Source organism: Anser anser, assembly GCF_964211835.1.
Source record: "Anser anser genome assembly, chromosome: 3".
In the NCBI taxonomy this organism is placed as follows: domain Eukaryota; kingdom Metazoa; phylum Chordata; class Aves; order Anseriformes; family Anatidae; genus Anser; species Anser anser.
Genome location: NC_139722.1, coordinates 3,372,425 through 3,381,610, shown reverse-complemented (window position 1 = coordinate 3,381,610; position 9,186 = coordinate 3,372,425). Strand labels below are relative to the sequence as shown.

The following is a 9,186-nucleotide window of genomic DNA, read 5'->3' as shown; positions in this document are numbered from 1 at the left end:
ATGGTGACCATGCTAGGGAAGATATGTTTTCTCTTTTCCTTGGGCATGTATTCCCACCTGAGTAACCTTGTTCAAAAAATATCCAAGTCACCCAGAAGAGATTGAATTCAATGCAAGATCAGGCTGTCATGATCACATGTGTGCTGTGCAGGAGATCTGATAATTATATATAATATATAAACTGATACATATAACACATAATCTGATAATGGGGTCTTTTTTCTTCACCCACCAAGGTCCTGCAGTTACCTTGCACTCACAGTGCCAACTTGGATCGCCCTGTCTGTCTCCCATGCACACATTAATTCATTTCTGGGCAACTTCTGGGTATAATCACCTCCGAGACGAGGTCTGGGCACACTTTCTGAGGTCTCTGATCCAGATCCTGGAAGGCAGGATTGTGGCCTCCTACCCAACCTTGCGCCTTCACGCCCAAAGCACCGTGCGAGACGCAGCAGGTAACACACTGCCGACGCCACTCTGTGAAAGGCGTGATGCTGGGGTTTAATTTTCTAAGACTCTGTGCTCTTTGCTCATCCTTCTTCCGAAAGTCTGGACCTCCCAGAAGCACCTTCCAGGTGTGCAATAGTGTTTGGTTGCGTGGCTCTTTGGATGCTCGCCTTCATGGTGCCAAGAGGAAGGCTTAGCCCTGGAAATCACATCTGGCTGTAGTAGTGTCAGAGCTGAACGTTTCTCTCATAATGTCAGTCTGTTATCACTGATTTCTCATCACCAGGGCATGATTCCTACCGTTTGGGCTTTTCTCTTTCGTACACCTCATCACGACCTTCTCTCTGCTTTCAGTGTGTGTAAATAAGACTGGCCGAAGCACTTTCTGCACGCTCATGATTCCTATCTGGTGCACTTATCCTGCAGGAAAACAAATTAAAACAAAACAAAATCCTGCACGATAGTGATCAAAATGCCTCCTGCAAAAATGAATTTATTATTGACAGCTCTTCCAGGAGACTGGTCAGGTTTTTGTCCCCATCAGCTCTTGTCTTGCCTCCAAAGGGATCCATTGAGAATCTCCTGGATGCTCTTCGCAGGGCGGGGGGGGCTTCTGCTTCCCTTTTGTGAAGACCCCTTGGGCAAACATCACTTCCACACAACGAAAACAGCACTTCTGTGGCAGGTACCAAGGTCCAGCTATCTACAGGTACAGGATGTGGGCCCTGAAGATGAGGGAAGCCTTCCTCCCCTCCTCCTTGCACTGCAACCGCATCCCTTTCCAGGCTGGAAACCACAAGGCAGAGCCCCCGCCACCCCTCCTGCTGCTCAGCGCCCTTGGAGGGTCCCTCTGCTCCCCAGGGGGCAGAGGAGAGCTCTCTATCTCCTCACAACGGACATTTGGAATAAGCTCTTGCTATCGGAAAGTTTCTATAGCTGCAGAGAGCATTTTGAAGGCTGGAGATGCAGCAGAGCGAGAGAGACCTCTTCAAAACCCCATTTTGCTGCTCATTCACTTTCACAGAGCTTTTCTTTTCACTTTCTTCACACTTCTTTTTTTTCTTGTGGAAAAATGGGAAAGAAACAATATGGCTTTTTTTTTTTTTTTTTTTTTTTTTTGCTGCTGTTGTTCAGCACCTCCTCCTGCAAGCTTTATTGTTTTCTCCAGCTCCCAGCCCCGTGTGGCTGTGTAGTCTTCTCACCAGCACGCGGCTGTTTCAGGTGCTTTTCCCTATTTTATTTTTTTGGATCCTGTTGCCTGGGGCCAGGAGAAGCTTGGTAAGTAACCGCTGGGTAAGCGGGACGCCTGCCGCTCTCGACATTTACCTGCCGCCTTCCCCTGGCTGATCTCAGCCGCATGCTGGTGTTAACCCCTCTCGCTCAGCATCTCACAATCCGCGGCTGGTTTGGAAAGAGAAATATGCGAGAGAAATCCTGACAGCTCCTCCTGCAAGGAGGAATGTCGCACGGGATCCCACGGCTCCGTCAGGACTCCTGCCTTCTTGCTCACTTTTTCAAGCCATGCATCTTTTAAGGTTATCAGGTTTCACAATTATCCTTTGTCCTGTGGATAAAATAGTGTAAGGTTGCTCGCCAGGTTATTTCCCTTCAACCCCCCCCCCCCCCCCAAAAAAAAATCTCCTGGTGCGGCTCGTTTGTACCCGAGTGATTGGTGGAAGCAATTGGAGCAGCTCAGGTTGCATGTATGGACAAAATTAAGCAAACTTTCTTTCTTTTAATCTTAAATTAAGCAAGTTTTCTGCGAGGGAGTTTCCTGCATCATCCCCTAGCCTGACAAACACCAGTGCAGGAGCCTTTTTCTGGGTTTGAAAGGCCCCACGGCTGGAAACTTATTCTGTTTCCTGGGGGATTGCTCAGGAGCTGGGCTGTTTTCTGTCCCATGAGGCGGTCAGGGAGCTGCTTCTTTTTGGCACAAGCATCCCACCCTCTGATATTGCTCCTGAGCCTTCCCTGGCTGCCTTTTGCTGGGATGCTCTGAGCCCCCCGGCACCGGACCATTCCCTGTCCCCGTGCCCATGCAGAAAGCATGGAGTGAATGGTTTATTGTGTGATGGAGCGGGTAGGGACAGGGGAACTGAAAAAATCTGTGTCTTTTCTTCTGTTATTGGTGACCCCCAAGGGGACATGGACTGCCAGGCCCCGGGCCACGGACCTCTGGTCATGGACTGTATTTTTAAGTTACCTGCTTTGTGCTAAGGTGCCCAAGACCACGACACCTGAGTGGCCGCACTGGGGTGAGGATGCTCCGGAGACACCCTGGGAGTGGGATTTTGGGGATGCGAGGGGAAGGAGGTGGCTGTTCACCCTGGTGTCTGCCCCTTGGTGGCACCGAGGTCCTCAGCGCAGAATGGGACTGCTGGGGGCTTGGGCTAAAGAGCTCCTAAGGCTAAACTGTGGAGGAGGAGGACACAATATCAGGCAGTCCATCCTCTCCCAGCCTTTGCCACCACCCTGTTTTGAAGCAGGTCCCAAAGCCCCTTCCCTTCCAGATTAACATTTTGCAGTCACAGGTCTGTGGTTATCAGAGGTACTTTGTGTTTGTGGTCCAGGGAGGCTGCAGAACCTCTCCTGGAGCTCCCTGCCCAGGAGGGGAATGAACCACACGGCACACAGAAATCACATCTGGCCACATTTACTTCAAAGCAATGAAACCGTCTCCGGCACGCAATGAACACAGCGCTAGGATCTCCACTGAAAGCGCCGTTCTTGGTCCACCGCAGGGCTCTGTTGCAATCATTTTCCCTTTTTGGGAGGCGGGATGCAGCAGTACATCTTCCCGCAGGTCTGGTGGAACGTCCACTCGTCCGTTTTGGCACACGAGTAGGAGCAGTACCCCGCACAAAAGCCCTTCGGCTGCCCGTACCCTGCGAGGGAAGAGAGAGAGGTGGGTCATAACAGCAAATGTCCGGCACCGTAAGAAAGAAAGCCCCCAAAAGCTGGAAATTATCTCCTCGCTGGCTGTACTGGTGCGGGGGGGTAGGTTTGTGTTTAAACTCTTGCAGGGGAGGAGCCGTGTTTTCTGTCCCCATTGAGCCAGGTGGAGAGCTGGGCACTGGGAGTTCATCCCCACTGATCTATACTGCAGCTTGCTGACTGTGTTGGGTAAATCATGTCTTAAAGTGCCCGTTTCTGACCTTCCTTGATGAAGCTGAAGGCAGCCGGGGGTGGCCACGGGAGGATGAACCCTAAAGCTGGGTGAGATGCATCCCTCTCTCCACCCGACAGACCAGAGAGGGGGAGGCAGGAGGCACAGGGTGCTGCGGGCAGAGGGTGAAAGGGGAAGAAAGGGCAGGAATTAGAGTGAAAAAGAGTGAGAAAGGAGAAGGTCAGGAGGTGTCTCCGGGGCATCCCTTGTGGCTGTGAGCCTCTGAAACCCAGGGACCCAAGGTAAGCATTTGGAAATGGTTCTGCTAGAGGCTGTGCACCCTCAGCCCTGGGGACGGCGTTGCTCTCTTACCTGGCGCGGCCATGGAGAAAAGCAGGAGCACAGCAAAGACCACGCAGAGCACCCTCATGTCTGGAGGACGGTGGAGATCTCGGCACGCCAGGAGCAAAGCAGGTCTGAGATGGCCACGGTAAGGAACGCTGGAGGTGCTGGGTTTTATAGAGCGGTGCCTGCTGCAAGCAGAGCGGCGGGAGGAGGAACTCGAGCAAAGCCATCTTCGGAGAGGCGGCGTTTGCTTTCTGGCGCGTGCAATGTCACTGCGACCTGCTGGACCCGCTCCCAAAGGTGCCCGGCGGCTGGGGCCATGCTCCAGCGGGCTTCAGCTCCCAGCCGCTTGCACCAACCCGGACGTGCGGGGGCAATTCCCCCTCCTCCAGATCCGGCTGCTCAGCACCGCCAGGTGCAGCCCTGATCGACCCGGTGCCAGCAGGAGCTGCCTGGGTCAGGTTTGCACCCCAGGGACGCAGGAATCCAGCCTGGGTGTCCTTCTGGTCAGGCACCGGCCCTGGACACCGTCTGCAAGACACAGACCTGACGGACAGCCCTGGGGTGTCAAATCCATCACGGGGAATGGTTTTCAGGGTGCCTTCATCCTCAATTTATCAGTGAGGTTCCCCAAGGGTCTTTCCCATTGATGCTCTGCAATAATAGCCTGGGAGCTATTTGGGTGTTTTGTCGGAATCTCCTCAAAAAGACCCATGATGCTGATTGAAGGAAACAGGCAAATATCTAAATGAAAATAAAGCATTTGATTCCCACACCACATCCGATCAGAAATCTGTTGTGAGCCCAGTGCTATCCTGCCTAATATTTTTTCTGGTCATCTAGGGACTGTGCTTGCTATATTCACAAATAAAAAGTTGTGAGGGACTGCAACACATTAGAGGACAGGATTAGGATTCCAGTGGATCTTTTCATGCTAAAGAAATAACAAACCAAGCACGATGAGGTAACAGGGAGAGTTACCCTTTCTATACAGACACGAGTAATTAGCTGGGGAATGCAGAACAAGGAGTTTCTGGCTGCACAGCAGTCCTGCAGGAAAATTTCAGGTTGCAGTGGATCACAGGTAGGAACAAACGAGCAATGTCCTGGTGCTGGGAAGCCAGCACCAATTGTCCTGCAAGTATAAACAGAAGCTGGGTTGGTAAAACACAGGACGTACCCACGGCACCGTGCACGTGTCGGAAAGTGCATCCATCCAGCTTTGTACACAGTGCACATAGAAAATAAACACCACAAAACAGGCAGAGAGCTGGTAAGAAGCAGCAGCCGTGAAGTAGGCGACGTGTGCAGCCTCTCACCCTTACTCTTCCACGGTTTCTCAGATAGGATCAGAGGGGAACAGAAGAAAGGCTGAGCCAAGGCTGTGGGCAGAAGCAAGTGCACGGGAAAGAGTCCAAGAGCGTGTTTTCGCCCAGCAAAACACTCCAGCCTGCTGTAACATGAGGTTCGGGGGCTTCTTTGATGAGGATTTGTATCTAATTTTTGAGTTTATAATTGCTTCTTGAACTTATAAATTTCTTTGCTAGACGTCCGACATTTTAACCTCTCCAACATCTGGTGGCAACAAGTTCAACATTTCAGCTACGTTCAGTGTGAAGGACGAATTTTGGTTATTTTTTGCAATGGAAGTGTGATTTAGCACTACATCTCACCTATTTCTTGGGTTAGGAAATTTAGAGAACCATAGATCTCTCTTCCTTAGGCCTCTACAATTTTTTGTACGCCTTGTGATACATCTCCAGTAATCGCTTCTTTCCTGAGTTGAAAAGCACCAGCATATTTAACTTTATGGGAATGAGTTCCCACCTTTTAACCTCTTCTTGCCCTATTATAGCCCATCAGAAATTGAAAATCAGAAAGCTAAAAAATCAGAAAGCTAAGATTTCTTAGCATACAATTTTCCCCTTTTTGGACTTCCAGCTGTTTTCAAAGCCCTCGGATTCCCAAACCTCCTTCCTAACTGGCTCTAGCTAATCCAGGCCCATCATTTGTTTACATATTTTTCCAAACCACAGCCTTGAAGTGACTGACCTTGAATCAGCTGTGACCCTTTGCTAACCTGTTACTCAGTGTTGTAAGGTCCTTCGGGGGACCTGGGTTTGGTGGCACTTGGTAATCCTGCAGCAGCAGCTTCTGTCCCTGCACCACTCACTTCATTCTTCTGGCTGTGCGTAAAGCTATAAAACAACCTGGCTAACTGGGGCTGGAAAAGCAATTTTTGCCCTGCTTATGCTTGCAACCTCAAAATTTCCTGGAGGGTTTGAAAGGGGGGATGATGACCAAAGTGTCTGCAAGCAGTCGGCTCATCCAGGCTCCTGGGACAGGCGCTCAGCCCCAGTGCTGCTGCCCATCAGCGGGGTGAGAGGGGACAGTAAGTAACGAACACGAGGTTTGCTGAAGGTATTAGAGATATTTTGCAGACTGTGTTCCCGTGAGGGTGGGAATGGAAGCACAGGCCCCAGGTCCTCCCCAGGCCAAGGCAGCTCACAGCAGGGTCCCTCTGTCTGCACGCTGATGGGCCTAGACAATGGAGGGCGAGTTATCGGCACATCGCGGCCGCTGCTCAGCCCTTCTGCATCTCTGCCAGAGGCCGAGAAAGGCCCCAAAATGCTGTGATACCGATCTCGCCCTCCCCTCCCCGTTATACTGCAGATCTCCATCAGGTCCCGCTGACCCATCCGCCCCGCTCTCACCAACCCCTATTCCTTTGTGCTCCCTTCAAAGGCGGCGCGTGGATTATCGGCCGATATTGGGCAACCAGGTGGCGGCTGCCAGCACACCTGGGCACGGGCGGGAGGTCCTGCTGCTTGTTCCCCCACCCTGCGCCCGGCCACGAACAGCACGGTCTTGGACGGGTTCCCGTGGCTCCCCGGCGTCCTCCGCGCTGCAGGAGAGGGCTCGATAAATAGCGGCAGCCTCAGCCTCCCTCCACACCGCCTCCTCGAGCTCAGTCGGCTCTCCTCCCTCCAGCCCAGCTCAGCACCAGCCATGAGGTTCCTCTGCCTTGTCCTCGCCGTCTTCCTGCTGGTCTCCCTGGCTGCCCCAGGTAAGTGGGAAAAGCGGGCGAGATGAGATGAGACTGGCTGGGATTCATTTAAAGTACCTTTATACCTTGAATATGTAGGTATTGCCATCTGAGATGATCGCTCTAACCCGGTCAGGTACATCAGTGATTTATTTCAAGGGACTGGGATGTAAAAAGGGACTAGCTCAGGAAGATTTGTGGAGGGATAACTGAGGTTAAAAGTCTGGGAGCGAGCTTAGGATAGACAGTTCCTAACCAAGACTCTGGATGTGGACACTTTTGGTGTGGATGTGGACACTTCTGCAGGGGGTAAGAGAGCTTCACATTTCCATAGGGGACCCTTGCCACTCAATTTCTGTGTCTCGGAGCAGTCCTGGGCACATTCGACTTGCTGATGTGACGTAGCTGTAGCTGCTAATGCCCGAGTCTGAGGCCCTCTGGTCCCTCTGCAGGAGTCAAGAGGGAACTCTGGGCTGAGGTCTGCCCGTCGGGCATTAGAAGCTCCTTTCAGATACAACTTCTCATCCATCTGGGCCGAGTCCTTCACTCGGGCTCCCACTTGTAACCACCACAGTGAATATTTGGTGCAAGGCTGCTCTGTGGCCAACAGGACATTTTCAGCATCTCTTTTGATTTTTTTCTAAGTGTACAATTTTTAAAAGCATGTTGTAAGTGGGTGGACACTAGGTTTTTGAAACCATCTTGATATGACTTTGGCTGTTTTCCACTGAAAACATAAATCCTGTCTCTTAAGGAGAGGAACAGGATGAAGAAATGTTGTCTTGCACAGATGAGCACCTCTATCACTGACTGGCCCTGCAGCTGAGGGGAGAGGGATGCACAAGGGGTTGGTTGTTCAGGGTTGTGCTCTGATCCCTTCCACCTCTGGGTTTGAGCAGGAGCATGGACGTGTGGGAGGGCGGAGCAGGACCTCCCCATGAGCAGGGGCTCATCCCACTCAGCATCCCCAGTCTGGAGGTGATGAAAGGATGGAAAACAGGAAAAAAGAGCACCCTCCTAACCCAAGCACTCTCCCTCTGCTTTCTTCTTGCAGGCTACGGGCAGGTGAGGAAGTACTGCCCCAAGGTCGGGTACTGCTCCAGCAAGTGCTCCAAGGCGGACGTGTGGTCCCTGTCCTCCGACTGCAAGTTCTACTGCTGCCTGCCGCCCGGCTGGAAGGGGAAATAAGGGCTGGGCAAGGAGCCCCCGGGGACGAGGAGGCAGCTCGGTGGCTTTGGGAGCGGCTTCTCGACTGTCGAGCCCAAGTGTCATCCCCTCCTCTCGATAAATAAAAGGAGACAAGAAGATGTAACTCCCATTTGTGTGTGGTGTGCTTACTCGCGTCCCGTGGACCCAGGCAGAGCACTAGGACAGGTTCCCTGAGCCCAGCCCAAAGTGGGGTAGGGATTTGGGATGAAAGCTGTCATTTTAACTCTTTCCTTCTCCCTGCCCCTTAATTCAGCTCCACCTGGAGACAAGAATCCAGGGACAATTTGTTTCCTTACTGTTTTTTCAGCCTACAGGTTACCTCCAGACATCTCAAAAAATGAAATGTGGGTGGCTCAGCAATGTCTGCTGTAAGCATGCTATACCCCTTTTTCTGTAAAAATACCAGCAGACCCCCAGAGGTGAACAACAGAGACACAAATTGTCTGTCCCAGACCTCAAACCACACCTTTTTAATTCGCCTTGGGCAAACTGCCAAGGCTGCCCAGCCGGGGCTTCTGCATTTTGGGGTATCGGTGCCATACGGGGAGTTCAACTTCTGGTTTCAGGGGGTGTGTGGTGGGGAAAAAATGGATATGGAAAAGAGCTATGAAGGCATCTGAGGTGTGCAGGAGCTGTGCAGCAGGAGCAGACCTTTACTCTGCACAGACAAGCTGTTTAGAGATCCTCACCACCGGGTTGGCTTTGTCCTCCTTTTACACCAGTACCAGAGGCAACACAGTTTTTAGGCCCTTCAATAAGAGATTTAATGCTTTCCACCCCACAATTGTAGTCTGGCAAAGGTGAAGATATAGCAGTGGATTTATGGGGATAACCAGGGGTTCGGAGTCTAACAGTGAAAAAGCTTCTGTAAATAAAATCCTAGGGCTAGCTCTGCTCTCACTCCCACGAGGAGGATCCGTATGACATTGCCTGGACTCGTGGCTGTTTGTGGGGTTGCTGGCTTATTTTTACTTTTTTTTTCCAAGAGGAACTTGTTTTGAGTTAACGGCAGGAATCATTGAATTTCTAG

The 9,186-nt window shown here is 51.6% G+C and overlaps 1 long non-coding RNA gene across 1 annotated transcript; it reads left to right on the top strand.

The window, feature by feature from the left end:
- Nucleotides 1–558: 558 nt before the first annotated feature.
- Nucleotides 559–8,607, top strand: LOC310896882. Its single transcript, XR_014581897.1, has 4 exons — nt 559–1,728; nt 3,254–3,355; nt 6,647–6,968; nt 8,002–8,607. It is a non-coding gene; the product is annotated as an uncharacterized lncRNA (long non-coding RNA).
- Nucleotides 8,608–9,186: the final 579 nt, after the last annotated feature.